The sequence below is a fragment of the Polyodon spathula genome, chromosome 44, assembly GCF_017654505.1.
Source record: "Polyodon spathula isolate WHYD16114869_AA chromosome 44, ASM1765450v1, whole genome shotgun sequence".
Taxonomy (NCBI): domain Eukaryota; kingdom Metazoa; phylum Chordata; class Actinopteri; order Acipenseriformes; family Polyodontidae; genus Polyodon; species Polyodon spathula.
The window spans coordinates 1,292,386-1,310,380 of record NC_054577.1 but is presented as its reverse complement, the minus strand read 5'-3'; the positions used below and the strand labels follow the sequence as shown (position 1 = coordinate 1,310,380).

The window sequence follows — 17,995 nt, the reverse complement described above, 5'->3', positions numbered from 1 at the left end:
AACAGATACATCAACAAACATTTCGGTACTGGGAGAGGCTGGATCTCCAGCTGGAGGTTTTATGACGCCAGGTAATGGAATGCCAGTCTCTGGAAGCTGCCAGGCTGATGACCCTCCTCTCCACCAGGACCGCCATCACCATCGGGACATGGAACGTGCGCACCATGTACGAAACAGGAAAGACCGCACAAGTGGCTGCCGAGATGAGGAATTACAACCTTGCCATCCTTGGAATCAACGAGTCAAGATGGACTGGTTCCAGTCAGAGGAGGCTTGCCACAGGGGAGTTGCTGCTGTTCTCGAGGCATGAGGAAGAAGACGCGCTGCACACCCAGGGAGGCGCCTTGATGTTATCCAAGACAGCCCAGGGAGCGCTCATTGGGTGGGAGGCACATGGCCCACATATTGTCACAGCCTCCTTCCATATCAAAAAGAGGAGGATCAACGTGGACGTCATCCAGTGTTATGCACCAACGAATGACAGTGAAAAGGAGGACAAGGAGTACTTTTACAACAGACTGCTAACCATTGTACAGGACCGCCCAGGACGGAACGTCATCATAGTCATGGGCGACTTCAACGCCAAGATCGGCATGATGACAACGGGGAGCGATTCGCCGACCTATGCGCCACAGGCAACCTGGTCATTGGAGGAAGCTTCACAAGGCGACGTGAGTATCACCAGACCTGTCGACAGAGAACCAGATTGACCACGTGTGCATTGGGAAGAAGTTCAGAAGATCTCTTCAGGATGTACGTGTCAAACGAGGAGCAGACATTGCTTCAGACCATCATCTCCTTGTTGCCTGGTTGCAGCTTAAGTTGAAGAGGAATTGGATAGGAGGGACAGCAACACGCCAGTGTTACAACACCATGCTCCTGAAAGGCCCAACCAAGCTAGAAGAGTTCACCATCTCACTCTCCAACAAGTTTCAGGTCCTACAAGAGCTGCTAGAGGAAGAGACCATCGACGAGAAATGACAAGGAGTAAAGGAGGCACTATCATCAACCTGTCAAGAAGACCTGGGCATCAAGAAACACAACCAAAAGGAATGGATGTCTGTAGAAACTTTGAAGATGACAGAGAAGAGGAAAATGAAGAAGGCGGAAGTCAACAACAGTCGCACTCGAGCTGGAAAAGCCAAGGCACAGGAAGAGTATTCTGAAGTGAACAGGAGCATCAAGAGAAGCATCAAGAAAGAAAAAAGCAACTACATGAGTCGCTGGCAACAGAAGCAGAGGAAGCAGCTCACCAGGGAAACACGCAGGACCTGTACGCCACCATCAAGAAGCTGTCAGGAAAGTTCAGCAAACCAGAAAGACCTGTGAAGGACAAGGAAGGGAGGACAATACCAGATGAAGAGGGGCAGAGGAACAAATGGGTGGAGCATTTTGAGGATTTGCTGAACAGACCAGCTCCACAGGAACCACCAGATATCCAGCCAGCTGATAGCGACCTGCCAATCGACTGCAGTATACCTACTAAGGAGGAGATCCGCATGGCCATCAAGCAACTAAGGAACGGCAAGTCTGCAGGACCAGACAGCATTCCGGCGGAGGCGCTGAAGACTGACATAGAGACCAGCGTGGAGATGTTTTACCCACTCTTCAGCCAGAGCTGGGAAGAGGAGCAAGTTCCTTCAGAGTGGAAAGAGGGCTACCTCATCAAGCTCCTGAAAAAAGGCGACCTTAGCTCTTGTTCCAACTACAGAGGAATAATGCTGCTGTCCATCCCAGGAAAGATGTTCAACCGAGTCCTATTGAACAGGATGAAGGACGCTGTCTACCCCCAGCTCCGAGATCAGCAGGCTGGCTTTCGCAAGGATAGATCCTGCACTGACCAGATAGTGATGCTGCACATCATCTTGGAACAGTCACTAGAGTGGAACTCGCCCCTCTATGTCAACTTTATTGACTATGAAAAGGCATTTGACAGCGTAGACAGACAGACCCTCTGGAAGCTGCTGAGACACTACAGTGTGCCGGAGAAGATCATGAACATCATCCAAAACTCCTACGAGGGGATGACCTGCAGGGTTCCATGGCCGGCAACTCACCGACGCCTTCCAAGTAAGGAAAGGAGTGAGACAAGGATGTTTGCTGTCACCTTTCCTGTTCCTGCTCGCGATAGACTGGGTTATGAAGTCATCAACAACCCAAAAGCAGAATGGCATCCAATGGACTCTCTGGACACAGTTGGACGACCTTGATTTTGCCGACGATCTGGCCCTTCTCTCCCACACCCAGCAACAGATGCAAGAAAAGACCAGAACCATTGCGGAAACCTCAGCTTGCTTGGGACTCAACATCCACAGGGGGAAGAGCAAGATCCTCAAGGTCAACACAGCAAATACCACACCCAATCAGGCTGGAAGGTGCGGTGCTAGAAGAGGTGGAGAGCTTCACCTACCTTGGCAGCATCATTGACAAACAGGGTGGGACAGATGCTGATGTTAGAACCTGAATTGGCAAGGCAAGGGCGGCTTTCCAGCAACTGAAGAACGTCTGGAGATCCACAGACCTGACAGTCAACATCAAGATCAGGATCTTTAACACCATCATGAAGCCTGTCTTACTTTACGGAGCAGAGACCTGGAGAACCACCGTCACCACCATGAAGAGAATCCAGATTTTCATCAACACCTGCCTCAGAAGGATTCTGCGAATTCGCTGGCCAGACAGAATTGAATAACTGTGGCAAAGGACAAGACAGCAGCCTGCAGAAGAAGAGATCCTCCAAAGACGCTGGAGATGGATCAGCCACACGCTCTGCAAGCCTGCATCCAGCACCACAAGGCAAGCCCTCACCTGGAACCCGCAGGGGAAAAGGAAGAGAGGTCGCCCAAGGAATACATGGCGCTGTGACCTGGAGGCAGACATGAAGAGGACAGGCCACACCTGGGGACAGCTGGAGTGATTGGCTCAGGACCGGGATGGCTGGAGAGCGTTTGTTGGCGGCCTATGCCAGGCAGGCATAGGCCGCCAACAAACGGCAGATGTGATGATGTGGTGTGATTGCTTAAATAGACACTTAATATTGTAGGGAAATACCTTTTGGAAAGTATCAGAAGGTGCCATTTGTAGAGAGAAACATGTTTGTAGTTCAAATCTATGAAGGATAGCAAAGATAATGTTCAGCAACAGGTCTGCTAATAAGGGCTGCTCAGCAAACTGCTATACTCTGAACAGGAAACAAGTCTTAGCTGAACAGACACTGACCAAAATAGATTGCTAACAGTTTAAGCCTTGTGGCTTGGGACATTTCCAGATAACTAAAAGAACACATTTTGCAGAACAGAAAAGCAAGCGGCTTGCTGTCCTCTAGAATTAGGAAGACAGAAAAGTTAAAACTCATGCAGGCTCTGGGATGGCTGGGTATAAATACCAGCAGAGCAGAGGTCTATTTGAGACGCATCCCAAGTCCATCCTGTTCACTAGGAAGGCGTGTGCCAGTGTCCCAGAGGGAAATGGCAAACTGATCAATTCCCAACTTCTGTAATGGCTATAATGTTACTAATATGTGTGTCACCATAAAGGGATCTATGTTAAACTCTTAATGATCGTTTGGACTTGAATCGCAGGTTATAAAATACGATTTCCTGCAATACACACTCTCTCCAATTTAACCTTAAATAGATCCAGAAGTATATATTTAATTCAAATGGCTGAGATTGAAATATATACACTAAAGTAGTTAGAAAAATAAATACAGCATGGTAGAACCACACTCTCAGTCCAAATAGACAAGAAACCATCTGGGTCAAATCCACAGAGCCTACTCCTCGCCTCACCTCAGCCCTCCCCTCTTTTCCCTGGAGAGATCGGACCAAGCCTGTTTAAATAAGACAACCACTAAGACAATTGTGAACTATCAAACAGACCAGAGAGTCAATTAGGATCAGCACTGCAGTGCAGCCCCTTTACACACAAGTGCAATAGTATCTTACCAACTAAACAAGCCAACACTAAAAGATCAATATGAACGGGTAAACATTACCAGAATGAATTAACTAGTGAAATTATAAAACATAAAGTGAACTGTTACCCTTGGATCTAGAGAATCTTCTGAAGATGCAGGATGTGAGCTTTCATTTCTGGAACAGTGACCCAGATATTCCACGCCTACCTCAAGTAAATTGACAACAATCTTCTAGAAATGTACAGAGTGGCCTATTGGGTCTCCATTGGAATCTGATCTGGATGTAAGGGACGTTTTATTTCTCTGCTCTGTTTGGAGCATACTCTGTGACATTCGAATTGGACATTTCAATTTGTGAAGAAAGTCTGGGGTAAAATCCATGAAGAAAAGAAGGTCTTGCTTATTTTCCTTACCCATACACCAGTCCAGAAAGGTAATCCAATGATTCCTGCAAACGTGTACGCACTCACCAGGACTAGACCAAACAGCAGACTCACAATCCCAATTAGTATTTGCACGACCTTACAAAAGAAAAGCAGATTTAGGATAAGAAAACTCATCAATTTTAACATTTCAAAACATTTTGCAAATAAGGAAAACATTTCATTGGTATTACACATTGTGGTATAAATCGTAGCGCTAAACAATGAATTCAAGTGTGGATTTAGATTGCATTAGAGCTGTAGGATGCATGATCTGTGATCTAGGGTCCACTCAGACTGAAATACACTCACTGCCAAGACTGTACAGACAAGCATAGTCGAAGATCTGCTCCGATCTTGCAGCTGGTGCTCAGAAACCAGCAAATCAGCTAGAATTGTATTGGTAAGCCTTCCCTGTTTCTGGGTCCTTGCACCTTGAGAGTAAAAGACTTTTCACACCAAGAGACAAAGCATCAGCGTTTGCAAATACGTTAAAAATGCTGGAATGCAAAGAGAGGGGTAAACCTGTGAAGCACAAGAGATCAAGAAGGGGGCAGCGATGAAGACATATTATCTTTGTGGATTTTGTGGGGGGGGGGTTACATGAGTCAGAATGAGCAGAGACAGGTTTGCTGAGCAACTTCACATGGTTGGTCCAAACCTTTTTTTTTATTATTTAGTATATTTGCATGAAAAGCAAGCTCTTGACCCTGAACTGGCTCAGCGTGCTCTGATTGCCAGTCTGTGCTCCACGTGAGCGCCAGGCACAGCTGTCTACTGACTGGGAACTGTGGCTTCATCTCCTGTGCTTGACATGCCTGCTGCCAACTGGATTGCTGTGCACTGTTTGAGTTATTGAAGAGCTGTTAACAAGGATTTGGTCTTTATTCTTCACACACACACAATAGTATTATAGTACTGCATCTTATAGAACTCTCTTGAAAATGTGTTTTATTGGTCAATAAAAAACATAACAAAAATAAAAATAGCTAAAGTGACTTGTTTTTTTTTAATTCAACTAGAAGGAATTCACTGAAATGAGAATATTACAACCTGTGGAAGAAATGCGTTGCATTGCAAACCATATACAGTGCTACAGTATTTCTGTCAGTACTGTGCTCTCTAAGCTTCAGAAATCGCTGCACACAGTGTGGATATAACTGCTGACTTACCCCCAAAGCTTTGGGCTGTCCTCGTAGAAATGTCTGCAGCGGCCATGGCAGCTGGCTTGCCACTGTTCCTGGCACAACCTGGCCAGCACCTTTAAGAGGGTACTTGTGAGTAACGATAACAAACCCTTCAGCTACTGTTGCATGCGAATCCATGGCGCTTGCCTGGTCTGGTAGTGGCACACAAAAGAAACAATACATATATTATATATGTAAAGAGAAACAAATGTAGTTAATTTTTTGGTAATCTGGATACATTATAAAAACATAATAAAGAGAATAGCAGTAGCTTATGAAACAACGGAGAATAAAAACAGAATTACTGACACTGGTAGCTACAAAGATATGCATATCAAATACAGAAGGATATTTTCACTGTGTGACAGGTGCAAGTGGTGTAGTGAATAGATTGACAGACCAGACAGCGATTTCTCCCAAAAACGTCTGTTTATTAAATATAAACAAAAAAAAAAAAACATCCCTCTAGCAGCAATGGTATAAGGGTGAACATGGCTGGCTTGCAGACCAAAAACAAAAACAAATGGTACTCAATAATCCCCAACATTATTCAAACACACATACCCAAACCCAAACCCAAACCCAAACACACATACCCAAACCCAAACCCAAACCCAAACACACATACCCAAACCCAAACCCAAAAAAACATCAAACACCCAAACCCAAACCCAAACACACATACCCAAACCCAAACCCAAACACCACATACCAAACCCAAACCCAAACCCAAACACACATACCCAAACCCAAACCCAAACACACATACCCAAACCCAAACCCAAACCCAAACACACATACCCAAACCCAAACCCAAACCCAAACACACATACCCAAACCCAAACCCAAACACACATACCCAAACCCAAACCCAAACCCAAACACACATACCCAAACCCAAACCCAAACCCAAACACACATACCCAAACCCAAACCCAAACACACATACCCAAACCCAAACCCCAAACCCAAACCCAAACACACATACCCAAACCCAAACCCAAAACCCAAACCCAAACCCAAACCCAAACCCAAACCCAAACACAAACCCAAACACCCAAACCCAAACACAAACCCAAACACACATACCCAAAACAAACCCAAACCCAAACCCAAACACACATACCCAAACACAAACCCAAAACCAAACCCAATACACAAACCCAAACCCAAACCCAAACACACATACCCAAACCAAACCCAAACACACATACCCAAACACACCCACCCAAACACACATACCCAAACCCAAACCCAAACACACATACCCAAACCCAAACCCAAACCCAAACACACATACCCAAACCCAAAACCAAACCCAAACACACATACCCAAACCCAAACCCAAACACACATACCCAAACCAAACCCAAACACACAAACCCAAACCCCAAACCCAACACACAAACCCACCCAAACCCAAACCCAAACACACATACCCAAACCCAAACCCAAATCAAACACACATACCCAAACCCAAACCCAAACCCAAACACACATACCCAAACCCAAACCCAAACCCAAACACACAACCCAAACCCACCCAACACACATACCCAAACCCAAACACACATACCCAAACCCAAACCCAAACCCAAACACACATACCCAAACCCAAACCCAAACACACATACCCAAACCCAAACCCAAACCCAAACACACATACCCAAACCCAAACCCAAACCCAAACACACATACCCAAACCCAAACCCAAACCCAAACACACATACCCAAACCCAAACCCAAACCCAAACACACATACCCAAACCCAAACACAACCCAAACCCAAACACACATACCCAAACCCAAACCCAAACCCAAACACACATACCAAAACCCAAACCCAACATCAAACACACATACCCAAACCCAAACCCAAACCCACACACACACATACCCAAACCAAACCCAAACACACATACCCAAACCCAAAACCCAAACACACATACCCAAACCCAAACCCAAACCCAAACACACATACCCAAACCCAAACCCAAACACACATACCCAAACCCAAACACACATACCCAAACCAAACCCAAACACACATACCCAAACCCAAACCAAACATCAAACACACATACCCAAAAACCCAAACCCAAACACAAACCCAAACCCAAAACCAAACCCAAACACACAAACCCAAACCCAAACCCAAACCCAAATACCCAAACCCAAAACCAAACCCAAACACACATACCCAAACCCAAACCCAAAACACAAACCCAAACACAAACCCATACCCAAACCCATCCAAACCCAAACACACATACCCAAACCCAAACCCAAACCCAAACACACATACCCAAACCCAAACCCAAACCCAAACACACATACCCAAACCCAAACCCAACATCAAACACACATACCCAAACCCAAACCCAAACACACATACCCAAACCCAAACCCAAACCCAAACACACATACCCAAACCCAAACCCAAACACACAATACCCAAACCCAAACCCAAACCCAAACCCAAACCCAAACACACATACCCAAACCCAAACCCAAACCCAAACCCAAACCCCAAACCAAACCCAAACACACATACCCAAACCCAAACCCAAACACACATACCCAAACCCAAACCCAAACCCAAACACACATACCCAAACCCAAACCCAAACCCAAACACACATACCCAAACCCAAACCCAAACACAAACACCCACCCAAACCCAAAACCCAAACCCAACCCAAATCAAACACACATACCCAAACCCAAACCCAACATCAAACACACATACCCAAACCCAAACCCAAACCCAAACACACATACCCAAACCCAAACCCAAACCCAAACACACATACCCAAACCCAAACCCAAACCCAAACACACATACCCAAACCCAAACCAAACCCAAACACACATACCCAAACCCAAACCCAAACACACATACACAAACCCAAACCCAAACCCAAACACACATACCCAAACCCAAACCCAAACCCAAACACACATACCCAAACCCAAACCCAAACCCAAACACACATACCCAAACCCAAACCCAAACACACATACCCAAACCCAAACCCAAACCCAAACACACATACCCAAACCCAAACCCAAACACACATACCCAAACCCAAACCCAAACACACATACCCAAACCCAAACCCAAACACACATACCCAAACCCAAACCCAAACACACATACCCAAACCCAAACCCAAACCAAACACACATACCCAAACCCAAACCCAAACCCAAACACACATACCCAAACCCAAACCCAAACACACATTACCCATAACCCAAACAGCACATCTTCGCAACACCCATAACCGCATAACCCAACACACTACCCAACCCAAACCCCACATCAAACACACATACCGCAAACCTCACCCAAACCCAAACCCAAACCCAAACACACATACACACAAACCCAAACAAACCAAACCCAAACCCAAACACACATACCCAAACCCAAACCCAAACACACACATACCCAAACCCAAACCCAAACACAAATACCCAAACCCAAACCCAAACCCAAACACACATACCCAAACCCAAACCCAAACCCAAACACACATACCCAAACCCAAACCCAAACCCAAACACACATACCCAAACCCAAACCCAACACCCAAACACACATACCCAAACCAAACCCAAACACACATACCCAAACCCAAACCCAAACACACATACCCAAACCCAAACCCAAACACACATACAAACCCAACCCAAACCCAAACACACACACACAAACACAAACCCAAACCCAAACACACATACCCAAACCCAAACCCAAACCCAAACACACATACCCAAACCCAAACCCAAACCCACACATGCCCAAACCCAAACCCAAACCCAAACCCAAACAAACACACATACCCAAACCCAAACCCAAACCCAAACACACATACCCAAACCCAAACCCAAACACACAAACAAACAACCCAAACCCAAACACACAAACCCAAACCCAAACCCACACATACCCAAACAAACCCAAACCCAAACACACATACCCAAAACCAAACCCAAACACAAACCCAAACCCAAACCCAAACCCAAACACATACCCAAACCCAAACCCAACATCAAACACACATACCCAAACCCAAACCCAACATCAAACACACATACCCAAACCCAAACCCAAACACACATACCCAAACCCAAACCCCAAACACACATACCCAAACCCAAACCCAAACCCAAACACACAAACCCAAACCCAAACCCAAACCCAAACCCAAACCCAAACCCAAACCCAAACACACATACCCAAACCCAAACCCAAACACACACAAACCCAAACCCAAACCCAAACCCAAACACACATACCCAAACCCAAACCCAAACCCAAACACACATACCCAAACCCAAACCCAAACACACATACCCAAACCCAAACCCAAACACACATACCCAAACCCAAACCCAAACACATACCAACCCAAACCCAAACCCAAACCCAAACACACATACCCAAACCCAAACCCAAACAAACACATACCCAAACCCAAACCCAAACCCAAACACACATACCCAAACCCAAAAACCCAAACACACATACCCAAACCCAAACCCAACACACAAACCCAAACCCAAACCCAAACACACATACCCAAACCAAACCCAAACACACATACCCAAACACAAACCCAAACCACAAACCCAAACCCAAACCCAAACACACATACCCAAACCCAAACCCAAACACACATACCCAAACCCAAACCCAAACCCAAACACACATACCCAAACCCCCAACAATGGGTTTACAATTTGTGTCCCAAACCAAATGGGTTACCCAAAGCCTCTTGTGGTTTGGGTTTGTGGTGGTATGGAAACGCCAACTACACACCCAAACCCCAACACCCAACACACAACCCAACCCACAAACGGTTTGGGGTTTTAGTTTGGGTAACCAAACCCAAACCACATAAACCCAACACACATACCCTAACCGTCAACCCCAAAAAACATACCCACTTTACCAAAACTCAAACCCAACACACCACCAAACCACTTATACCCACACCCATAACCCAAACCCAAACCCAAACCCAAACCCACAAACCCAAACCCAAACCCAAACACACAAACCCAAACACAAACCCAAACCCAACACACAAACCCAACGACCAAACACATGGTACGGTCAAAAAACCCAAAAACATTGTGTGTATGGGGGTTTTGGGGGTGTGGCCCAGTTTGTGTTACCAAAAATTTAACCGGCAAACCCAAACACCATAACCCCCCAAACCAAAATGGGTTTGGGTTTTGTGTTTAAACCCAAAGCAACTAAAAACCCAACCCCCCCCAAACATTGTGGGTGTGAGTTGGGGTTTGTGTGATGGGGTTGTGATGGGTTTGGTTTTTGGGTTGGGTTAGGGGTTGGTTTGGGTTGGGTTTTGTTGGCCCAAACACACATACCCAAACCCAAACCCAAACACACATACCCAAACCCAAACCCAAACCCAAACACACATACCCAAACCCAAACCCAAACACACATACCCAAACCCAAACCCAACATCAAACACACATACCCAAACCCAAACCCAAACACACATACCCCAACCCAAACCCAAACACAAACACACATACCCAAACCCAAACCCAAACACACATACCCAAACCCAAACAAACAAACACACATACCCAAACCCAAACCCAAACCAAACACACATACCCAAACCCAAACCCAAACCCAAACACACATACCCAAACCCAAACCCAAACCCAAACACACATACCCCAAACCCAAACCCAAACCCAAACACACATACCCAAACCCAAACCCAAACACACATACCCAAACCCAAACCCAAACCCAAACACACATACCCAAACCCAAACCCAAACCCAAACACATACCCAAACCCAAACCCAAATCAAACACACAACCCAAACCCAAACCCAAACACAAACCCAAACCCAAACCCAAACCCAAACACACATACCCAAACCCAAACCCAAACCCAAACAAACCCAAACCCAAACACACATACCCAAACCCAAACCCAAACCAAACCAAAACCCAAACCCAAACCCAAACACACATACCCAAACCCAAACCCAAACCCAAACACACATACCCAAACCCAAACCCAACATCAAACACACAAACCCAAACCCAAACCCAAACCCAAACACAACCACACCCCCAAACCCAAACACACATACCCAAACCCAAACCCAAAACCAAACACACATACCCAAACCCAAACCCAAACACACATACCCAAACCCAAACCCAAACCCAAACACACATACCCAAACCCAAACCCAAACACACATACCCAAACCCAAACCCAAACCCAAACACACATACCCAAACCCAAACCCAAACCCAAACACACACACAAACCGCTCCTGCCAAACAGCACAAGGCAGCGTACCGATATAGCTGCTTCCCCTTTGTACACACAAACTCCTCCCTACAATCAACCCCTCACCATGGTTTCTCCAACAGAGGGCGGTCCTGCAGCTGATTGCAATGGAGTTGTTCCAGACACTTGCAACTACGCGCTCCCCCTAATATGGTCACCTTCCGTTTTCCACCTACCGTCAAGGCGGTCCATCTAGGAGGCAGCATATACCACCATCCTTAAACATCGCCCTTTCTGGTTGGGAGGATTTACAACATTGATCCTTTCTCTCTTCATCATACACTGTTAAGGACCCCTCATCGACTCATCAACTATTCCTATATATACAGTGCCTAGAGAAAGTCTACACCCTCTTTCAAAATTGTCACCTTTTGTTGCCTTAAAGCCTGGAAATAAAATGTATTATTTATTTTCTTTCATTTATCTACACATCCTATCCCACAACTTCCAAGTGAAAAAAATATTCTAGAAATTTGTAGACAATTAATTAAAAATAAAAACTGAAATAGCTTGGTTGGATAAGTGTCCACCCCCCTCCCCCCTCCTTGTAATAGCAATCCTAAATTAGCTCAGGTGTAACCAATCGTCTTCAAAATCACACAAAAGTTAAGTGGCCTCCACCTGTGTTAAATTGTAGTGATTCACATGATTTCAGGATAAATTCAGGTGTTCCTGTAGGTTCCCTCTGCTGGGTAGTGCATTTCAAAGCAAAGACCCAAACATGAGCACCAAGGCGCTTTCAAAAGATCTCTGGGACAAAGTTGTTGAAAGGCACAGATCAGGGGATGGGTATCAAAAAAATATCAAAGGCATTGAATATCCCTTGGAGCACGGTCAAGACGATTATTAAGAAGTGGAAGGTGTATGGCACCACCAGGACCCTGCCTAGATCAGGCCTCCCTCCAAACTGGATGACCGAGCAAGAAGGAGACTGATCAGAAAGGCTACCAGGAGGTCAATGGCAACTTTACAAGAGCTACAGGCTTTTATGGCCAAGACTGGTCAAAGTGTGCTCATGACACCTGTATGGTAGGGTGGCAAGAAGGAAGCCATTACTCAAGAAAGCCCACCTTGAATCCCACAGTATGCAAAAAAACGCTCAGGGAATTCTGTAGCCATGTTGCAAAATTAAACTAAAATGCAACTTTTTGGCCTAAATGCAAAGTGTTATGTTTGGCGCAAACCCAACACAGCACATCACCCAAAGAACACCATCTCTACTGTGCAGCATGGTGGTGGCAGCATCATGTTATGGGGATGTTTCTCACCGGCAGGGACTGGGGCACTTGTCAGGAGAGAAAGGAAAATGAATGGAGCAAAGTAGAGAAGTCCTTGAGGAAAACCTGCTGCCCTCTGCAAGAAACTGGGAGGGAAGTTCACCTTTCAGCATGACAACGACCCAAAGCACACAACCAGCGCTACACTGGAGTGGCTAAGGAACAAAAATGTAAATGTCCTTGAGTGGCCCAGTCAGAGCCCCGACCTAAATCCAATCGAAAATGTGTGGCTTGACTTGAAGATTGCTGTCCATCAACACTCCCCAAGGAACTTGACAGAGCTTGAACTGTTGCAAAGTTTGGTAGAGACCTATCCCAACAGACTCACAGCTATAATTGCTGCCAAAGGTGTTTCCATCAAGTATTAACTCAGGGGGGTGGAGACATATCCAATTATGGTCTTTCAGTTTTGTATTTTTAATATATAATTGTTTTCCCAATAAAAACTTTTCCCCCTTAATAGTGTGTAGTATGGTGTGTAGATAAGTGGGGGGAAAAAAAATAATCATTTAAATGCATTAAACTGAGGCACTGACACAACAAAATGTGAAAAAAGTTCAAGGGGGTGTAGACTTTCTATAGGCACTGAATATCCCATAGTAAATATGGACTGAGCAGGAGGACAATAGTAGAAAATGGTTGGCCCAATGAAACAATAGTCTTCCCAAAGGGCATTTCATTTTCCACTATGGCTGTGTCTGCAGAATATATTTAATACGTGAATCAGTCATGAAAATAGATTTAGAGGAGGTGGCCCAGTGATCTGTTCCTTTGCTGTGGTTACAGAAAGGACCCATTGAGGGATTGGATGGAATCCAAGAGTGTTTTGTTTGTTTTGCTAACTGTCTGTGTTTCTATTTGTCTTTGTATTTGTATTATAGGTGTTTTAAAGCGAGTGTTATTTTATTATTATTTTGTGACTTGTTGGGTAGAGCCAGCCTTATTTAATGGTCTCAAGCCAGGAAAAAGAAAGATTAAAAGTACTGTTTGAACTGTAACTTTGTGTCTGTCACTGAAGCACCTACTGTACATCAAATGCACACCCGAGCACTGCAAATCACTCGTTCTCAATCATATGTTGTTTTAACTGTGCGTGTAAATAGCAAAAGATGTCAAACGTTTACATGAGAACATAGAAATACTGTATATAATTCATACTGGTACTGAATTTTGTAACTATTGGAAATGTATTTTTTCTTAAAATGTACGTTTTTTTCAAAAGGAAAAAATAATCTTGGTCATATGAAAGGTCAAAGTGTGCTTGGACAGCAAGGGTCACAAATTCCAAGTATCTGCACATCATAAATGATATCTTTCTAATTCCTGGAGGTAAGAAGCAGTGACGGCCGACAAGGTCTGTAGCAGGGGAGGCGGGAGCGCCAGTGGAGAATTAGTGAGTTTGGGTTGTGGCTGAACCCAACCGTACGGCACTCTTATGTGCGTTGGTGTGCGTCAGAGAAGCCTACCTGTGTATATAAGGTGGTCACAGAGCAGCTCACAGGTTGGTGTTAGTGTGGAAAAGGCTCCCTAGGTGGGTGGTTAGCTGAAGATGCATTATTCTCCCTCCTTTTCTCTGATCACAGGGCGTCACACAGCAGGGCAGACTGGGTGGAAGGCTGTTTGAGGTCTACTCTGTCTTTTTCAATCCCTCCTTTTTTCTCTCTCTCTCGTCTGTCTCCCTGTCTTTACTGTTTCACTGCTGGTAATCTACTGTAATAAACAAAATAAGAAGTATGCTCCCTGGTTGTAAATACTGACAGTATGTGCCTGCTGGGGTCATGTGACTGCAACCCCTCACTTTGATTGTTTACATCACAGGGTTCTGTTCGTTGTCTTCAGCATTATTCAAATGATGGGGACAAAGTGGAATGTACAGCTCAGTACTAAACAGTAAGTTTCTAATAATATAATGGAAATTGTTAAGCAACTGATGTATGTCAAAGAAAATATTATAGGAAGGTAAGTGCATTTCACTTAAAAGCCGGACGGGCTTGTTAATTCCTGCCACACGGACACAGATGCAAATTCCCGGACTGGCCAGTCAAACCCGGACAGGTGCTACCCTAACTCAGGGAGACAGTGTTGAATTCTCATATCTCTGCCACCCCCGTAAACAACAACTCACATTCTCCCCATTCACTAACACCGTGACCCGACCCACTCCCCTTACAATACATGTAACATATAAAAGACAGACAAGACAAACTGAACAGACAACAAGTCCTGCAACAAAGCAACTGTCCGGGTCGTTACAATATATTTTTTTAATTTGAAAGTAAAAATATATGAAAGCATGACAACCTTTATGTACAAAAATCTTCACTAATATATAATTGAACAAGAACTGCTGAATATTTATATAAATATCAAGATGAATAAATACGTAAATGTCTATGTATTCATTTATTTCAATGTATTTATTTATTTATGTTTTACTTTTACCAAATATACAGGCTATCCTTCAGCATAGCTAATTCTCAGAAATGAATGTTCCTTTTTGTCCAGTGGGGACCACAAATAGCGTTACTCTCATCAACCAGTATCGAGAGAGGAAACCGTACTTCCTTGCGCCAATAGGGACTACAATGAGCGTTACACTCTCAGGAAACCAAACATTTTCAGAGCTCAAGATCAAAATCTCAGAATGAGGGTGATGAAGCTGAAGATGAGTGATGGCTCCAAAAATCTCAATACGAGTCCTGAAAATTCTCAGCTGGCTGACTTCATCTTTCAAAGTACTGCTTTTTCTCAATTAATTGTGTAGCACTGACAGTTAACACAATGCGTTTGCAAGCTGAAGGTTGTAGGTTTAAATCCCATGTATACCACACCTTCTTATATTTATATAAAGAAAGATTTTTTTTTTTTGCAGCAAATGTTCCATTTTACAACAGAAATAAATAATTTACTATAAATGATATAGAAGTCACAATAAATCTGTTCTCTAGTATATTTCCATGTTGACAAAACAAGTTAATTGTCATTAAGTGTTCTGTAATATACATGTGGGTGGATAAAAGTGCCGGGGGTCTGTAAAAATGAGGTGGAAGAAGAAGAAAGAGAAGGAGAAGGACATTTTTTACCTTTGGCGACTTATTTAGTGTCTGCTACTAATTAAATGTGGAATGGTGCTTTTGGCTGATTTTGCTTTGTCAATACTAGAGAGTAGCTGTCAGTTCTCGCACTTCCTCTTAATATATATATATAAGGTTCCAGCTGTCTGTATATTGGATGGGTATGGATGGTTAGAACATAAGAACATAAGAAAGTTTACAAACGAGAGGAGGCCATTCGGCCCATCTTGCTCGTTTGGTTGTTAGTAGCTTATTGATCCCAAAATCTCATCAAGCAGCTTCTTGAAGGATCCCAGGGTGTCAGCTTCAACAACATTACTGGGGAGTTGATTCCAGACCCTCACAATTCTCTGTGTAAAAAAGTGCCTCCTATTTTCTGTTCTGAATGCCCCTTTGTCTAAACTCCATTTGTGACCCCTGGTCCTTGTTTCTTTTTTCAGGCTGAAAAAGTCCCTTGGGTCGACACTGTCAATACCTTTTAGAATTTTGAATGCTTGAATTAGGTCGCCACGTAGTCTTCTTTGTTCAAGACTGAACAGATTCAATTCTTTTAGCCTGTCTGCATACGACATGCCTTTTAATTCTGGTCGCTCTTCTTTGCACTCTTTCTAGAGCAGCAATATCTTTTTTATAGAGAGGTGACCAGAACTGCACACAATATTCAAGATGAGGTCTTACTAGTGCATTGTACAGTTTTAACATTACTTCCCTTGATTTAAATTCAACACTTTTCACAATGTATCCGAGCATCTTGTTAGCCTTTTTTATAGCTTCCCCACATTGTCTAGATGAAGACATTTCTGAGTCAACAAAAACTCCTAGGTCTTTTTCATAGATTCCTTCTCCAATTTCAGTATCTCCCATATGATGTTTATAATGTACATTTTTATTTCCTGTGTGCAGTACCATACACTTTTCTCTATTAAATGTCATTTGCCATGTGTCTGCCCAGTTCTGAATCTTGTCTAGATCATTCTGAATGACCTTTGCTGCTGAAACAGTGTTTGCCACTCCTTCTACTTTTGTGTCATCTGCAAATTTAACAAGTTTGCTTACTATACCAGAATCTAAATCATTAATGTAGATTAGGAATAGCAGGTTGGAGCCTTGCCACATATTCAAATTCACTGCACTGTTTCACAGAATTTAAAGCATCGCTTTTAGTGTGATATTATTGAATTATTGATTCACTGTATGTTAACTTGTGTAAAGCGTTTATCTTCCCTATATAAAAAAAAAATAATTGTGCAATGTCTCAGGGCAAAAACAGAGATATACATAATAAACAGTTATCTATCTATCTATCTATCTATCTATCTATCTATCTATATATATATATATATATATATATATATATATATATATATATATATATATATATATATATATATATATATATATATATATAATGAGAAAATCCAGGATCATTAATTACCTGTGTGTCTTCCAGGCGGTTTCACCCCTGCTGGGATGTCAGAGTAGATATCCTGACTTGGTGTCTGCAGCCCAGTGTAAATGTGTTGCATTTCCATAGCTAGTGAAGAGAGGAAGAGTTGCACATCTTCATGAGAAGATTCTGAATTTCACAGTCACACACTTTGACCAATCAGTGCAGGCTTGTTTTAAGATGTTTCCAGACCACCTCAGGATGTGGTTTAAAACTGAAATACTGCTGTAAGGGCAGCGTGCATTGAAGCGCTACTGTGGTCGGGACATGTGTTTGTGGTCTTCTGCAGAAGTAACAAGCATGGCTGGAT

The 17,995-nt window shown here is 43.7% G+C and overlaps 1 long non-coding RNA gene across 1 annotated transcript; it reads right to left on the bottom strand.

Annotated features, from left to right (window-relative positions):
• Nucleotides 1-4,183: 4,183 nt before the first annotated feature.
• On the bottom strand, nucleotides 4,184-17,764 carry LOC121305614. Its single transcript, XR_005948103.1, has 3 exons — nucleotides 17,674-17,764; nucleotides 5,514-5,680; nucleotides 4,184-4,440 (listed from the first exon to the last, which is right to left on the bottom strand). It is a non-coding gene; the product is annotated as an uncharacterized LOC121305614 (long non-coding RNA).
• Nucleotides 17,765-17,995: the final 231 nt, after the last annotated feature.